The 19,131-nt window shown below is 35.9% G+C and overlaps 1 pseudogene across 7 annotated transcripts; it reads right to left on the minus strand.

Annotated features, from left to right (window-relative positions):
- Positions 1-15,681: 15,681 nt before the first annotated feature.
- LOC149184167 (pentatricopeptide repeat-containing protein At2g03880, mitochondrial pseudogene) lies at positions 15,682-18,892 on the minus strand (annotated as a pseudogene). 7 transcript variants are annotated; one of them, XR_016257239.1, is made up of 3 exons: positions 16,314-18,892; positions 16,148-16,199; positions 15,682-16,037 (listed from the first exon to the last, which is right to left on the minus strand). The product of XR_016257239.1 is annotated as a pentatricopeptide repeat-containing protein At2g03880, mitochondrial pseudogene, transcript variant X6 (transcript). The 7 variants fall into 7 exon arrangements; XR_016257237.1 differs by having other exon boundaries at positions 15,682-16,047; XR_016257238.1 differs by having other exon boundaries at positions 15,682-15,712; positions 15,968-16,037; positions 16,148-18,892.
- Between the last annotated feature and the right edge of the window lie 239 nt (positions 18,893-19,131).

Below are 19,131 nucleotides of genomic sequence, written 5' to 3' on the forward strand. Positions count from 1 at the left end.
TTTCACAACAAGACTATGTAGCCCTGCAGGTTCGGCTCTGAACTTGCTGTAAGTTATTTTCTAGTGTTTTTTTATAGCTAAAGCATAATTTATTTATTTGTGCCCTGAGAAAAGAGTTATATGCTTTTGCCCAAACTGCATTTTGGTATAACAAAGACTTCGTTGAAATATTTAGCAACATTTTGTTTATATGGTAAGAATACATGACTTGTTCCTCTATTTTTTGTTTTATAAAGTTTCACAAGATGGTGGTGTAAACAGTGTGAACGCATATCAGGAAAATCCCCGTAGATATGCATATTTAACATTTTTTCTGTTTTATATTTTAAAATTTGTATGTAGTCATAACGCAATGTCTAAAGAAACTTGTTGAAAACCATACAAATTTCCATGCCAATCATGCAACAATAGTATAACTTGTAAGTATAACATTCCAATGCGAGTTGACTTATTACACAAACAGCAGAGAGGAAAGAAATTGTAAACAGAGGAAAGAAAGTTACAATCAGCAAACTGAACAGAAGAAAACCAGAGAGGAAACAAAAGAAAACCAGAGAAAAAAACAAAGTCACAAATATTGTAGGAAGCCATACCTTCAATCAGTTGCGAAGATGCTACAAATGGTCTTTTCAGTTCCTGCTACCTCTATTTTCTGATTATATCGGTCAATGTCAGTTCTGTTACCTACGTACCTGCTACAGGAGTTATAGTTCTTTAGCGATCTACCTCTGTTCTTCTAGTGATTTATTTCCATTAAGAAGAGTATAAACTCTGATATGCATTTAATCGCATATTATCCGGAAGGAACAGGCCTCTGAAATCCATCTCGATGTTGGAAACTGTTTCATTGTTGGAACCTGATTCGCAATAAAGATAATGTAATGACATGAAAATGGGCGATCTGTATTGCAGGCATCGCCATAAAGATAATGTAATGACATGAAAATGGGCAATCTGTATTGCAGTCATTGCCATAAGACTATCGTAAGGTTTACCACCAAAGAGCATTTAATTAGTGAATTGATTACTTCGAAAATGCTACAATGGATAATATGTTAACAGCGCGATGGAGAATAGAGTCACCGAAGAGCTAATATAAAACAGAATAGAGCCACCGAAAAGCATTTAATTAGCGAATTGATTACCTCGAAACACTGAAATTCATCTCGATGATGGCAACTTGTTTTGCAGTAACAATATGTTTGAATGACATCTCTGAAAAAAATGAACACTGAAATTCATCTCGATGATGGGAACTTGTTTTGCAGTAACAATATGTTTGAGATGTTTGATTACCTCGAAATACTGAAATTCATCTCGATGATGGCAACTTGTTTTGCAGTAACAATATGTTTGAATGACATCTCTGAAAAAAATGTTTGAAGGACAGCGATGAAAATTAAGTGCCTCGACATCGACATTGCAGATTCAATAAATATAATTTTTATATTTTATATAAAAAAAATTAATTGCACTTATCTTTATGATATGATGCAATGAAATTAAGTGCCTTGACTTTGCAGATTCAATAAATATAATTTTTATATTTTATATAAAAATTAATGTATATAAAGTTTATAATTTTTTTTTAATTAATGTATATAAAGTTTAGGCATATTTATATTTTATATAATTTTCTATAAATTTTTTTAATTATACTAAAGATAAAGTTTAAAGTTTAAAATATTTATCTTTAAAGTTCTAAATAAGAAGTAATAAAGTATATACTCTATGCATATTTAAATAGGTAATTATTGAAAGATACATTTATTTATTTATAAACAATTATAAAAAATATTTACAATAGCATGTCATGTCACTTATCATTATCATTCTCTACATGTTGTTATTATTTAATAAAGAATCATTATCATTCTCTACATGTTGTCATTATTTAATAAAGAATTTGAAGTAATGATTGCTAAATAAGAGTCCCTCTCTTTTGCACCACCAATTAGATAAATTTATTAGATATCACTTTGGGATTCTAAAAAATTGTAAAATATAATTTAATAATTGTAAAAAATAAAATATTTATAAATTCTAATATTCACTTTATATATTTTTCAAAAAATTTGGTCAACATAGATTTAATTGAAGAATCAACGTATTTAAGTTATACTAATTAAAAAATCAACGTATTTTTGAATACGTTATACCCTAACATAACTAGCCTGTAACTGAAGTATCAACGTACTTTTGAATACGTTATACCCTAGCCTGCAACTGAAGTTTCAGTTGCAACATATTTTTGAATGCGTTATACCCTAGCCTGCAACGGAGATAATAAAAACCATTATACAACATATATGTCATGCGTGCTAAAACAAAATCACAACGATGCACATGTTTCATGATATATATATATATCATACAAATTTGTGCGGGTCATAGGAATCAAAAAATGTGGATCTTAGTCAACGACCATAGGAGGGAATAATTATGATCTCTCGTTAAATGTGAGCCCATTACGTCGTGCAAGACATCGAGCTGAATCTTCAAGGGTTTCCACAAAGATTTTTAAGAAGCTAGCAATAATACAATCTTCAAACCATACGAGCTTTTTGTTGGATTTAGAGACGTCTAATTACAAATATTAAGTTGGACATACGTGCATTGTGATTATAATGTCAAATACTGTCACCGAGATTACATTTATGTAATGATTAAAATATGCCAAATAATGTGATTAATTAAATCATGGCATTATACGTATTTAAATAAGGATTTGGATACAAATACATATAGAATAATATTAAACAATTATAATTGTTAATGCACCGATTATAATTGATTAAAATAATAGCAGTAATAAATTTGAGCTGAATAAGGAAATCAGAATCTATTCTGATTGATTGATTGATTGATTGATTTCAAAATCTGAAATTTCAGATTTCTTGACAGACTTGTTTCAGCTAAATTTCAGCTGCCCTAGGATTGGGGTTTTGCACTGCTATAAAAGGGCTGAGTCTCCAAGGCTTGCAATCATCTCAGAAAAATTGTCTGCTCCATTGAAGACTAGATACTCTGTCATTTGGGATAGCCAGAGAAAATGATTGCAAGTTCTTGGAAGGATTCAAGAGCCAATAACTCAAGTCAAGACCAGGAGCCTTTGAGGATGGAAAGTAAGTTCCGCCGTGCATTAATTTCAATTTCTTACAAAGGAGTAGATCTTGGTTGGGGTTTAAAGTAATTAGGAAAACTCACAAATTAAATTTAACAATTGGTATCATAGCTCCCTTATGTAAGAATCCGTGCTTGATTTTTTGGAGATTAGCTGATTTTGTTTCGTATGTGAAGTTGTGAACTCTCATAACAATTTTAATCCAAATGCTCACGCAGAAGAGGATCGAATATGTAGACATATAACTGGAGAAATTAGATGGTTTATGTTTCAGCTCTTATTTCTCCTTTCACTTATGGTTTTCGATTTCTTGCATCTCGTTTTATATATGGCGAGTGCGAAATCGAAGTTGGAATTCGAATCTTGCATAACACGATATTGTTCAGAGATTTATTTTTCGATTCCTTCTCTACCCTTGTTTTAATTACAGGTTAATTTCAAATCTCCCTTCATTTAAAGAGAATTTGGTTCACCAGTTTGTGTTTCGGTTGAGATGTATTGTAAATTTACAGTGGTTGGGATTGACTATTTTGGTTTCTCCGAACTATAATTTTTGTTAATAATTTTACCAATACAAATTGTTGAAAATCAGTCTCCCAAACAATGAACCTACTTTAAGCAATCTGTTGTATAAAATGTTGCCTTCTGGTTGGTAGTCAGTTGGAAGAAATAGAAAAATAGTCACGGGATTGTTTTAAAGATGAGCTAGGGAATGGCACGAAAAAAAAACATGTTATTCCTAATTTGTTGAAGAGTTAATAAGCAACTTTATGATTTTGATTCTAAGTTGGTATGGTTCCGCATTCAAAGGAAACCCTCCAGAATTGTTGTAGATGCCTGTTGCTCTAACTTGGCTCGGGGCGTCTTTGCTAGCAGCCAAGGTTCTAATAACCTGTGGAGTCTTTAAATTGCTGTCAAGCACATTTATCTAATTTAGTACATGTATGTCTATCAGTGTTTACAAACAATAAAAACCCACCAGCGCCCTGTAAGGTTGGCTCTATCCATATGTGCATTAACTCTAGCCATTTTTATGTCTGAATTTTATTCAAATAGAATGTACATGTATATTTCTGTTTATTGGAATAAATTCTTATCATGGAGAAGAGTAATTGTAAGTAATTGTAAGTGATTGTAATTTAGGTTATAATAATTATAATTACTATAATTACTGTAATTACTATATGCTATATTTAGGCTAATTATTAGGATTTAGATATTATTTAAAATTGGTATTAACACCAATTAAAGGGTATAATACTGAATTCTAAATTGATCACAATAATGCTAATTATGGCATAAAAATTTGTATTAACGTTAATTACTGATATAATACCAAATTCGGATTTTATCACTATAATGCTAATTATGGCATAAAATTTGTATTAACGTTAATTATTGATATAATACTAAATTCGGATTTGATCACAATGATGCTAATCATGGCAACCATAAAAATTTTTAGTATTCTCTAAATAAATTATTGAAGCATTTCTAAAAGGTAATCATTGTAGAAACTGCTAAAGTTTTACTAAAATCTAATAATTATTTTGATGAATATAGTTGACATATTAAATTTAAAAGTGTTATAAGATACTGTATTCTATATAGGACGAGTAGATTCTATAGGTATGTCCTAGATTAGGTTTTAGACATAATTTTGGAATCTAACTAAAGACGGTGTTTGGTATACATGTGTTGTTTTCGCATGAGTCAAGCATTGATGTTCGCAAACGAACCGCTCTCTGTAAGACAATTGCAAGGATGACTCATGACAAGTTGAAGTAACGTGCTGGCAATGGACGTGGGTGTTAGCTTTCCCAAAGGAGGGTTGGCGCTTGCTAAGTTGTTTGGTGCATAAGAGTTGCTTGAAGGTAATGATTGCACCCAAAGGTGTTTCATTACTGAATGGTGTTTTTTGGCTAAAGTTTTAATGGAGCAAATAGTTTTACACATGCCTTTAGATAGATTTTAGAATTATGATTAAGGATCAAATCGTGACACATCGTATCTAAATTATTTCCTTGTTCTTGAATTTTTCAGATCCAAACATAATGTCAAGTCTGAGTCAGATTAAGCCCCTCATGGGGAACAATTTCAAACAGTGGGAGGAAAAGCTGAAATTAGTCTTAGGGATCATGCAATTGGACACAGCACTGAGATTTGATCGCCCCAAGCCTAATAAAGAGAGTGAGGTAACTCCTCAAGAGAAGGCTGATATTGCTAGATGGGAGCATTCAAATCGCATGTGCATAATGGTGATGAAGCAAACGATCCATGAGACCTTTCGAGGCATCATACCTGATACAGAGACAGGCGTTGTTGCATACCTTAAGGCCCTTGAAGAAAAATTCACAAAGAGTAAAAAGACTGATGTTAGTACACTCTTTGTGAAGTTGGCAACAATAAAATACAAGGGAAAAGAAGGGGTTAGAGAGCATGTTATTGAGATGACAAGACTTCAACGTGCCTTGAAAGGGCATAATTATGACATCTCTGATGAGGTTCTCATTGAATTCATTTTTCTGTCTCTCCCGTCTAACTTTAGTCAATTCAAGATGACTTATAATTGTCAAAAAGAGACGTGGACATTACCTGAGTTTGAGGCTCGGTTGGTGCAGGAGGAAGAGAGACAGAAAATGACTAAGGGAGAAAGTGCTCATGTAGTAACATCTAATCCTAAGGGTAAAGGCAAGAAGCGCAAGTTTACTGCCAAGGAAAAGGGACCTACCAAGGTAGCTGCAAACAATGCCGCGCAGAAAAGCAAGAAGGAAGATACTTCTGCGAAAGCAGGAGAAAGGAACTGTTTTTTCTGCAAAGCGCCAGGACATACAAAGAAATTCTACACCAACTATCATGCATGGTTGGCAAAGAAAGGTATGTCTCTTGCTTTGGTTTGTTCTGAAGTTAATTTAAGTTCTGTATCTAGATATACTTGGTGGATAGATTCAGGTGCAACGACTAACATCAGTATGTCGATGCAGGGTTGCCTAAGCCATCGCAAGCCAAGTGAGGCAGAGCGCTACGTTTACGTAGGAAATGGCAATAAAGTAGAAGTGGAAAGCATAGGAAAATTTAGATTATTATGTAAGACAGGATTTTATTTAAGTTTTGATGCTTTAGTGGTTCCATCTTTCAGAAGGAACCTAATTTCTATATCTTATTTGGACAAAATTGGTTATGTATGTTCATTTGGTAATGGAAATTTCAGTTTGTGTCAAGATTCTAAGCTTCTTGCTTCTAGTATCCTGTCTTCTTATGATAATCTTTATTTTCTAGATATAGACACTTCACATTCAGAGGCACTGCATATAGATAATAGAAAACGTAAATTAACTTGTGAGAAATCTGCAACATTATGGCACAAGCGATTAGGACATATCTCTATGAAAAGGATAGAACGTCTTGTGTCTAATGATATTCTCCAACCTTTAGATTTTACAAACTTAAGTGATTGTGTAAATTGTATAAAGGGAAAACAAACTAATAAACGTAAGTATGATGCAAAAAGGTGTAATGATGTCTTAGAATTAATTCATACGGATATCTGTGGTCCTTTTCCAAAGGCTACAAGAAATGGTGACCGTTACTTTATCACATTCATAGATGATTATTCAAGATATGGTCATATTTACTTAATAAAAGAAAAGGCGGAAGCATTAGACGTGTTCATAAAGTTCAAAACGGAAGTTGAGTTACAACTTAACAAACGTATAAAGTCCATCCGTTCTGATCGTGGTGGTGAATACTACGGTCGTTATGATGGATCAGGGGAACAGCGTCAAGGTCCCTTTGCAAAATACTTAGAGGAATGCGGAATTGTGCCTCAGTATACGTTGCCAGGTTCGCCTGCAATGAATGGTGTTGCTGAGCGACGAAATCGCACCCTTAAAGACATGGTGAGAAGTATGATTGCTTGTACAACTCTACCTGAGAATTTGTGGGGAGAAGCCTTAAAGACTGCAGCATACATACTTAACAGAGTGCCTACTAAAGCAGCTAACAAGACCCCTTACGAGTTATGGGTTGGGCGCAAGCCTAGCTTGAATCATTTGAGAGTTTGGGGATGTCCATGTGAAGCTAGGCCTTACAAGCCAAGCAAAAAGAAACTGGACGAAAGAACCGTTAGTTGTTACTTTATAGGTTATTCTGAACGATCTAGGGGGTTCAAATTCTATAATCCAACAGAACATACAGTTTTCGAGTCAGGAAGTGCAAATTTTTTTGAGGATAATGAGTTTGTGGGGGGAGATATGACAAAAGATAGTATTTTTGAAGAAGAAGAGACGAATGTGAATGAGACTATGGACCAAAGTCCTAGTTTTGTTCAAATTCCGATTGCGTTTAGAAATACATCTTTTGACAATGTGCAAACTTCATCATCCCAAACAACTCAGTTAGAAACTCAACAGGGAATAGAGAACACAAATGGACCTGAACCCAACCCAAACCCTCACATTGACATGACAGATGTTGATGGCCTAGGGCCTGTGGGAGATTCAGAAGTTGGTAATGATGTTCTTCCTCCTGTTGAAGATCAAGTTGTAAATGAACCTCAAGAAAATCTAGAGCCTGTGCCAATTAGGAGATCTACTAGAGAGAAAAGATCTACACAATCAAAGGATTATGCATATCTTCAAGAACATGAGTTTGACATTGGCATGTTTGAAAATGATCCTGTTAATATCAAACAAGCTGTGGAAAGCTCTAACTCTCAAATGTGGATTAATGCCATGAATGAAGAGATGAAATCTATGTATGACAATGACGTTTGGGATATCGTTCCGTTGCCTAAAGACAAGAAACCCGTTGGTTGCAAATGGATATTTAAGACTAAGCGGGATTCTAAAGGCAATGTTGAAAAATACAAGGCACGTCTTGTTGCGAAAGGTTTCACACAGAAAGAAGGCATTGATTATAAAGAGACTTTCTCTCCAGTTTCATCGAAAGACTCTTTAAGGATTATATTGGCGCTTGTAGCACATTATGATTTAGAACTTCATCAGATGGATGTAAAGACGGCGTTTCTCAATGGTGACATTGATGAAACGATCTATATGAAGCAGCCAGAAAACTTTGTATCAGGTGATGCAGGGTTTATGGTTTGCAGACTTAAGAAATCTATCTATGGGCTAAAACAAACATCTCGACAATGGTATTATAAGTTTCACCAAGTTATTAGCTCATTTGGTTTTGAGTCTAACATAGTAGATGAATGTATATACCTTAAGTTCTGTGGGAGTAAATTTATTTTCTTGGTTTTATATGTAGATGACATATTGCTTGCCAGTAACGATAAGGACATGTTGCATCAAACTAAGAATTTTTTATTTAAGAACTTTGAAATGAAAGATCTTGGTGATGCATCATTTGTTCTAGGGATTGAAATACTTAGAGATAGATCTCAAGGTATTCTGAGGTTATCCCAGAGGAACTATATCGATAAGATTCTAACAAGATTTGGCATGCAAAACAGCAAACCAGGAGATACCCCTATATCAAAAGGAGATAAGTTTAGTCTGAAACAATGTCCCCAAACTGACTTAGATAAAAACCTCATGAAAGATATTCCCTATGCCTCAGCCGTGGGTAGCATCATGTATGCACAAGTATGCACGCGTCCGGATATTGCGTTCATTACCGGAATGCTAGGGAGATATTTGAGTAACCCAGGTATGGAACACTGGAAGGCAGCCAAGCGAGTGTTGAGATACCTAAAGAGAACAAGGGACTATATGCTCACGTATCGGAGATCGGAACAGCTCGAGGTCATTGGATACACCGATTCTGATTTTGGAGGATGTGTCGACAGCATGAAGTCAACATCAGGATACATCTTTATGATGGCAGGTGGTGCTGTGTCATGGAAGAGCGCTAAACAGTCATTGGTAGCCTCCTCCACTATGGCAGCTGAATTTGTTGCATGTTTTGAAGCATCTAATCATGGCGTATGGCTGAAGAACTTCGTCACAAGTCTGAAAATTGTGGATTCTATTCAGAAACCACTCAAATTATTATGTGACAACAATTCAGCAGTGTTATACGCAACCAACAACCGAAGTTCGTCAAAGTCGAAGTACATTGACATTAAGTTTTTGGTTGTAAAAGAGAGAGTGCAGAATAATGAATTATGTATAAAACACATAGGTACAGACTCCATGATTGCGGATCCTCTTACTAAAGGATTACCACCCAAGAAGTTTCACCAACATGTTGCTTGTATGGGTGTAATATCTGTTTAGGATAATTAGAAAAATGTGGGAGTCTGAATATGTTTTAAGTTCTGTTTTTGATGTTCTATGTAATGCAATTGTAAACAATTTTGATGATATATACAAGTTGCATTCAGTTTCAGTTTCATTATTTCTTTCTTTAAAGTTTAAATTTTTTGGCCTCATAAAGTAAAGTAAAGGTGACTCAATTAGAAATAGGCACGTCTAATCACACTTGCGTGAAATTTCTAAACTATATGTCCAAATCAGATTCATGTCATTCAGTTATGTTGGCAGCGTGATTTATGTCAGTTTAGTTGCGAATAAATGTGACAAATGCCGCTTAAGTCCTTTGTTAGCATAATTGATGGACGGAATTGTTTAAGAAATACGATAAGTAAAGACAGAAAAGTTGCATGCAATAAAGTTAAGGATATATAATCAAAAGGTTGCACTTGTCCATGTGGGAGATTGTTGGATTTAGAGACGTCTAATTACAAATATTAAGTTGGACATACGTGCATTGTGATTATAATGTCAAATACTGTCAGCGAGATTACATTTATGTAATGATTAAAATATGCCAAATAATGTGATTAATTAAATCATGGCATTATACGTATTTAAATAAGGATTTGGATACAAATACATATAGAATAATATTAAACAATTATAATTGTTAATGGACTGATTATAATTGATTAAAATAATAGCAGTAATAAATTTGAGCCGAATAAGGAAATCAGAATCTATTCTGATTGATTGATTGATTGATTGATTGATTTCAAAATCTGAAATTTCAGATTTCTTGACAGACTTGTTTCAGCTAAATTTCAGCTGCCCTAGGATTGGGGTTTTGCACTGCTATAAAAGGGCTGAGTCTCCAAGGCTTGCAATCATCTCAGAAAAATTGTCTGCTCCATTGAAGACTAGATACTCTGTCATTTGGGATAGCCAGAGAAAAGGATTGCAAGTTCTTGGAAGGATTCAAGAGCCAATAACTCAAGTCAAGACCAGGAGCCTTTGAGGATGGAAAGTAAGTTCCGCTGTGCATTAATTTCAATTTCTTACAAAGGAGTAGATCTTGGTTGGGGTTTAAAGTAATTAGGAAAACTCACAAATTAAATCTAACACTTTTATGAGTAAGTCACATAATATATCTAATCTTCGGGGTTTTGAGTCAATTATAAATATCTTGTGCATCAATGCAGACTTTTTCAGATCGAACCATCGATAAAGCAAGCTACAACAACCCACTGAGATATAAATATTAATTTCTTATAGAGGAGAGTAACTCATTTTGTAATGAGTTTGTCCATAGAGATATTGTTTTGAACCAAAGATTAGTGATCTTCAAACCTCCTGGTTCAACCACAATTTTTATACCAGGTTGGAAATGAGGGGTTATTTATTTTATCATTAGATTTCCATTACATGATAATAATTTGTGAGACTATTAGCATTTTTATTATTATGTTTTTTTCTTCATCAAGCAATTACTATAAAACATGAAGATCACAGAAGACAATAAAACACAAGATATAGGCTCTAAGCCAAGGCAAAACCCTTCCAAGGGAAAAACCCAGAATTTTTTTTCTTATAAAATCAGATCAAATGAGACATCCAAAACCTATAACCACAAAAACTTACACCTCTAGATGCCAAGTCCAACCTTCCTTCTAGCAGATTCATCAGTAAGAAACCAACAACAAGAGACAAACCAAAATATATCTTCCACAAGTTTTAGAACAAGAAGATATCCTCTTTTTTAGATTTTGGCTCTCCATATTTTCTTTGCCCTCACAGTGATATTTCAAATCAAAAATCATCCAAGTGTGAAATGAAATAAAATGATATTTTAAGGTCCACGAGACTAAAAATAGTCCATGAGCCCATTAGTTCCCTCTTTTTGCAATTCAATCATTTTCCGATTCAAATTGATGATGCGCTGGCCCAACCTTCCAACAATCCCCTTGCTAAAAAGACAATGCCAAGACACTGATGCTAATATGTTCTCATAAATTTCTCTGATGTCTTTAAATGCATCACATTCCAAAATGAAATGTTTTTTCAATTCCATGGCCCCAGACGTGCGAAATGTACACACTCGTTCTTCCCAAGCTTCTTTAGGCATTTTCCACAGTCTTGTTTCACACCGAAGCGGATGTGAGTTGGGTCTTAATTGAACAATAAGAACCTTTGCCCTCCACAAAATGCTAGCTCCAATGAACTCTTTTTGTTGTAGATCACATGTAGGGTTGAATTCCTCGATGTAATATTTCTTCTTTCTACCCAACTCTTTTCCCCATACCTTTTTATGAAACTTTTCCATAACAAAATCTTTTAGCTCCTTGCTATTTGTGGGACAGGCATTGAGGTAGATATTCCATTTTTGCATCCATGTGTAGTTTTGTTTCATCCATGTTTTCTTTTTTTCACTCATGCTTTAATTAAAAATAACATTAGGCCATCTACCTACTCTCATTTGCTCAATTCTTTTTAGATATCTTATGAGTCACACCATAGCAATTGCTCCAATGGGAATTGCTCCTGTTTCACTCAACATTATCTCATAAGGCACTGAACTTTTTATTTTGAACTTGTTCATGATCAAGTGGTTTTTTTATTTTCTCAATTTGTTTCCATTTTGAGACGGGAGTGTTGCTAGCCCACAATTCACACCCATATAACATCACTGGACAAACTAGGAGTCCAAAAAACACTTTAATCATTTTCCAATCCTGTAACTCTGCCTCTCTACCACTGTTTTGAAGAGCATATAATGTTTTCCAGCCTCCTAAAATTCTCTTCTTTCTACAGTCCTCCCAATTGAGTTTGTTGTTGAAATCAATCCCAAGGTACTTGTAATCATTTACTTCTTCAAGAATGTTGCCTTCAAAGAAGAAAGTACGATGGCTCTTCTTCCTTTTATCAGAGAAAATCATTATTTTGGTCTTGCTAGTATTGACTTGCATCCCCACTGCTCTACAAAAATTCTCAAGGGCATATAAGTGCATTTGTAATCCATAGGCCAATTTAGAAATCAATACAATCATCAGCATATAAAGGAAGCTTTATTACAAACTCCCTCAACCGAACACCATCTCCACCTTGCAGATTTAGCCACTTCCAATTTATCAATATATAGACCAAAAAGAGTAGGGGATAGAAGGAAACCTTGCTTGACTCCAGTGTCACTTCTAAAGCTTTTTGAAATCCCTGCTGAGGTTCTAATTTTGACTTTCAATTCTTCATAAAGTTTATGGACAACAGCTCTATAATGCACATCAATTTCAAGTTCTTCCATTCTACGCCACAACTTATCCCTAGGCACTGTGTCAAATGCTTTTTTAAAGTTAACAAAGCAACAAAATACTTCTTCTTTGTCCTCCCAAACCTTTTCAACAATGTGTCTCAACGTGATACCATGATCCATTATAGAATGTTTCGGCCTAAAACTCGCTTGTCCTCTTGCCCTCTTTTCTTTTATTTCTGCCCACTTACTAATTATGTCTTCTACCATGCTGCCAAAAAGCGTTGCAAACAAAGGATTGATCATAATTGTTCTATAGTTGGATGGATTATTAATGTCTCCACTTTTAAAAATGAGTATTGCTAGGCTAGTTGTCCAGTCTTTAGAAATCCTTGTTGAATGATGTTGTTGAATATTTCCATAATGTGCGGTGCAAGAGCGTTCATTTCCCATTTTAGATACTCTGCTTGAAGTTCAACCAAGTCCTTTGCCTTTCCTGTTTTTAGCTTCTTAATTCCATTCTCCACCTCTTGTAATGTGAAGAGCTTTGAATTTGTGTTGATCCTGGGGGGGCTCTACCTCAGATTCTTTCTCATAGAGTTTCCTTTCATATTCAAACCATTGATTGGTTGTAATATTATTTTTAATTTGCCTCTACCTTGGTTGCAGTTCCTACCAGAAAAGCTTTGGATTATTCTTGCTTAAATATGTTAACTCTTCTCTCCTTGTTTGCATGAACTCATCTATTTTCCTTTTTAGTATCTATTTATATAACTTTACATTCATTTTCTCCTTTCTTGTATTTTTCAAGGTTCTCCTTGCCATTTTGCATTCTTCATCAAACCAAGCATTTACAGGAAAACAATTTGATTCTAATTTCCTATTTTTTGCTCTTTTGCACTTCTCAAGTGCACTTTGAATTATATTTGTTAACTCATGACTGTTGAAGCTTTTGAAACCATTTTTCTCCTTCCGAATTAATCTCTCTAACATTGTCTTGAAGATAGTACAATTTTCTTGTGTTATAAGAATTTTGCCCCTTGATAGTGATTGTCGAGAGCATTGGGTTTTCCTCCCATGTTGCCTTTCTTCTAGCCATGATAACCTTATATAAATTGGGTTATGGTCTAATTTTAAGTTCCAAATATGCTCTCCAATACTAACTTTGTCTATCTTTTCTATCAAGCTTTGTGAACACATCACATAGTCAATGACACTTGCCCCATTGTATGTGTTGCAAGTGAAGTTCCCAGGCCTTTTCCATTTATCTAGACCATTGCAAATAATTAAGTTGAAAGCCCCACAAAATGTAAGCAACTCTCTCCAAAATGATTGCTAACTTTGTCATCTTCTGAACACCTCACCCATTGGGGATTCTCCTCTTCAGTGAGCCAAATAGGATTGTTATCCTTTTTGCAACAATGAATGCTAGCTTGATTATTTGTTGTTCTAGTATTGAAATCTCCCACTAATAGAACTTCTCCCTGTTGAGAGTACATGGCAAAATCTTGTTTTAAAGCTACGTATGGATCCTTGTTGTCAAGCCCCTTATTTTTGTAAGTTTTTGAGATTTGAGGGGCAAAATAGCATGCTGCAATTCTTATGTGATTCTCATTCTCTGTTATTTTCAACCATAAATATTGTTTATTTGCATCTTCTTTAATTAACTAAATGTGACAGCCTTTTTTTTCTTTCACTAAAACTAGTATTCCCCCATACCCCTTGTCATTTTCTGCTACCTTATTCCAAACTACCAACTTCAAATAATCGTCAAACACAAAGAGTTTTGCAACCATCATGCTCATGAGTTTCTGTGAGACAAATTATGTCTCTACCTTCCGCAATAGGCCCTAACCCATGTCCCCTCCTCCAAGGATAACCTCTACAATTCAAACATACTAAACTTAGATAGACCTAGGTAGGATTTCACTGCTATGCAATTTGGCACATAAGACTCAAATTTGAGTCTTCACCCCTTTCCGTCCATGTTGCTCTTGTTGTTTTCGTCCCTATTATTGAATTCTCCATTTTTTTCTTTATTGCCAGCTTGCTGCCCTGTTTTGCCCAGAGGCCCAAAGACTGCAATAACGACTTTACCATTGTACAACCATGCCCTTTTTCCTTCATTTCTTGCTGTTCTAATTTTCTCCACTTCATCCCTTCTCTCCTCTTGTTGTTTTTTTGGTTAAATCTTCATCGAGGAAGAAATGTGAGCCTTTCAAGAGTTTATTTTTGCCCAAAAGCTGGTGTTTGTTTTGTACGCATGCCAAGGTGACTTTTATGGGTCGAAGCCTCTCTTCACATATCCTCCCAACCCTCCTTGCTTGGCAAATTTGCGCTTTCCAATGTAATTTCTCTCTCAGAAGTCTCTTGTCAAATTGTGTGTTTTTAAATGAGCTTCAACTTCCCTCTATTCATATAGTTTAGAGGGGTGCGAATGGACATGTTCTTTGGGACAAGGTCAACTTGACATGTAGGCCCACTTGGCATCTAGAGGGGTATCTGTTCCAAAATTGCATAATTTTTTTTTCTTTTACATTCAGTAAAAATAAACTTTTGACTCAAAAACCTAGAAGCATGAAGAACATGCTTGTTTCAAAAAATAATAATAATTTTTCTTTTTCTTTTCTTTTGTTTTTTTGTATAAAATACATTATGGTACAAATTATGAACACTGAAACTAGTTACATTCTCCAACATGCACCTCATCGACCAAAATGCATATGCTCTTTTATTATCTGCTACATGATCTCAGATCTTGATTGTCGAACGAATCCTTAGTTGTGGACCTGCTCGTGGTACAACTTTGGGGATTTGGAAAGGAATATATCCCTTTGCCATTCTTAAGTTCCATTATCCTCAACAATCATGTCACTAAAGGATCAACTGAGTTCATACTCATCGTAAGTCCTCATATTATTTTAAAAATCCTGCAAACACAGCACAAAACCTTTATTCTACTTAGGTTCTCCATTTTTCAAATAACATAAATAGATAAGCATTCCCTCATAGATAAGTAATACAATACACACACCAGAAACATCATGCTAGAAATCACCCTCATACGGTCTATTGAGCCATCTCGTGTATAATCCCATTTAGTGAACAAGTTTAGTCAGCGTGCTGTATGACAGATCCAAAGCGCAACAAATATATGAGAAAAAACCTACCGCCCCACTTAATATATTGAGCTTTCAGAATTGCCGCATCTTTTACTGTATTTCTCTGTAGCAAGGATGTTAAATCCAATCAACATTTTTCTAATTCATGACTGGCATATTTTATTCTCATTCTAATTGCACTCTTAAACATTTCTCTATCAAGTTAAATAATAAGCATTCATGGAAAGATCTTATCAACCATGGAATGCAAAAATACCAGAAACATGGGGTTAACAGTTATCCTCGTATATTTTGTGCCACCACAACCCAGCATTCTCCTACATTGCCTGCAAACAACTACATAACAGTATGCCATAAGAGAGATCCAAATGCAATAATATACCATCAGAAACCCATTAAAATCTAAAAAGTTCCTGCCTTGAATTTCAAGATTTACCCGGTCTTTTGATGTGCGCCTCTCAAAGATGTCTCGCCTAATCATCATGTCTCTGAGTTCAGCATAAAATAGCAGTTAATCACTGATCTTCCCAGACTAGATCAGAAACTATGCTTGCATCACCATAGTCCAAACCCTACACTTCTTTAGAAACAAACTATAATACCTGGTCCAGGCATAGCAATACAGCAATATGCATACACTTGTTAATATTGTTGCCTATTGTCTACTGGTTGTTTCATTTACCATCACCAATAATCTCCACAGGAACAAAGTCCATCCTTGAAGTGATGGAACCGACTGGCATCCCTCACAATGATTTCCACTGTAACAATCTTGGAGATAAACTTGATGGCAGAATGGCAGTCACCACACACTCGAAGGTTATTGAGGATCCGGATAGCAGTCCCAGGAAACGTATTGATAAGCCCGAATGCAAGTGCAAGTTTTTCACTATGGTGGCAGAGAATTTGATTTTTTTGTTCATTGTCTAAATCATTCAGCACAAACTTTGATTCTGGTACATACCCTGCCTCCCTCATCTGCCCTGACAATGTTTCCAACTTTGCGTAGATTTCATGAGTTTGTGAGTGTGACCGGTCACCTACAACAAATGTATGCATATGCTTATTGACTTCAATCCAGCTACATCCTCCTTTCCTTTTTATCCCCCTGTCTTTCATCATTGTTCGCACCTTATTTATGTCATCCCACCTGCCAGCTCCTGCATAAATATTTAACAACAGCAAATAAGGTGTAGGATTTCTAGGCTCCAATTCAAAAATGTACTCTGCCACCTGCTCTCCTAACTCTACGTTGCAATGGGTTCTACATGCACTGAGAAGAGAACTCCAAATGACCGCGTTGGGTGTTGTCGGCATTTTGTTGATAAAGTCTACTGCCTCTTCCAAGCGACCAGCTCGTCCAAGGAGGTCAACCATGCAGCAGTAGTGCTCCATTACAGGTTTCATATGATAAACTCGACTCATACAATCAAAGTATTGCCTACCAGCATCCACTAGGCCTGCATTGCTGCAAGCGGACAGAACACCAATGAAGGTCACATAGTCCGGGGTTGTGCCAGATTCTTTCATTTGTTCAAAGAGGCAGATGGCCTGCTTGACAAGCCCGTGCATGGCATATCCTGAGATCATTGTGGTCCATGAAACCACATCTCGTTTAGTCAATTTGTCAAACACTTGGTATGCATCTTCAATGCTTCCGCATTTTGCATACATATCTACAAGAGCATTCCCAAGAAAAACATCAGACATCAAATCTCTCATCATTATCTCTTCATGAATCTCCTTGCCCTGCTCCAGAGCTATCAAGTTGGTACATGCAAGAAGAACACCAGAGAAGGTATCTGAGTCCGGTATCACACCCCTCATTTTCATTTCTTCAAAAAGCTTCAGTGCCTCTGCAGAATATCCCCTCTGTGCACATCTTGCAATCATCGCATTCCATGAAACCACATCTCGTTCAGGCATTCTCCTGAACAATTTCAGCGCCTTCCCAAAAGCATGGTGTTGTGCACACCCCGCAATTATCGCAGTCCATGAGACTACATTTCGCTCAGGCATTTTCCGAAACAACACAAGGGCTTCTTCCACAAGTCCATGCCGTGCATATCCTGCAATCATTGAAGTCCACGCCACAACATCTCGTTCAAGCATATCGTCAAACACTTGGCGTGCATCCTCGATATTCCCACATTTTACATACATGTCTAGAAGGGCACTACCAACAAAGGCATCTGACAAAAACCCGCCTTTAATTATGTCTAGATGGATCTCCTTACCCTGTTCCAGAGCTCCCAAGTTGCAGCACGCAGGAAGAACGCTGGCAAACGTGAACTGATTGGGTTGGACACCAGTTTTCCGCATACAGTAATACAATTTCAAGGCCTCACTATCCCCATTCTTAGCATAAGCTGCGATAATTACAGTCCATGAGACTGCATTCCGCTTCGGCATTTTCTCCAAAACCATGAGGGCATCTTCCAGGCTGCCACACTTTGTATACATATTGACAAGCGTGTTTCCTAAATACATATTGGGTTTAAACCCAGAGTGAATGATATGGGCATGGATCAATTTGCCTTCTGGGAGGAATTTGCATCTCTGTAAGATGGACGCATAGGTGTCAGAGTCTACCAAGCTGTCTCTCTGCAGCATATTCTGCAAAATGGCCAGGGGATCCTGAAGGGGTTTTTGCTTGAGCAACGCTCTGTCATTGCCATATGGTTCTGCGTTAAGAACATGGCCATCAACATTAAAATTAGTGCTGGTTGTGAAATTAATTCTGCAATGTATGAACCGAGGACAGATTAATACCTTCTTATTGCCACTAATGGTGAGTACCTTACTCATTATGATTCAGTCTGATGGGATTTTCTCATTTCGAAAGCCCATAACGGAATAGCCTACTCCAAAGAATGCATCGATTAATTTATGATTATTTAGTGCGTCTTGTCAAATATTATCGGAGATTCTTGGAGGGATTGTGTGGGATTGTGCATCCTTCCACAGCAATGTAGGACAAGAGAAAGAGGTCAGAAGTTTCAATGGACTGCGTTTGAAGATTAGGGAATGCCCTGCATGTAAATAAGGGTACAAAGAAATCCTTATTCATGATGGATTCTTGACCTCAAGGTTATGAGCTTGCGAACAAATACACTACTCTACTACGCACCATTGATTTATATGATAAACACAATGCTTTCAAGTTGCAACCAATTGATGGTATGTGCCCAACTATGTAACCAATTGATCTTCAGGCTGGATATTTAGGTTACCAAAAGACAATTGTCATATTAAGGAGGGGTTAGAGAGTATTAAGTTTGTTTGGTAGGTGTTTGAAATATGTGTTCATTATTTTATTTTTGCTGGGGAGGAGTTTGGTACTAGGCTGAGGTTGACCTTATTTGGGTGAGTAGGGGTTATTTTATTTTATTTTATTCCAGAAGAGTTTGGTATTAGGTT

Source organism: Pinus tabuliformis, chromosome 3_2 (assembly GCF_031772625.1).
Source record: "Pinus tabuliformis cultivar Carrire ecotype Pingquan chromosome 3_2, CPIR1, whole genome shotgun sequence".
NCBI lineage: Eukaryota > Viridiplantae > Streptophyta > Pinopsida > Pinales > Pinaceae > Pinus > Pinus tabuliformis.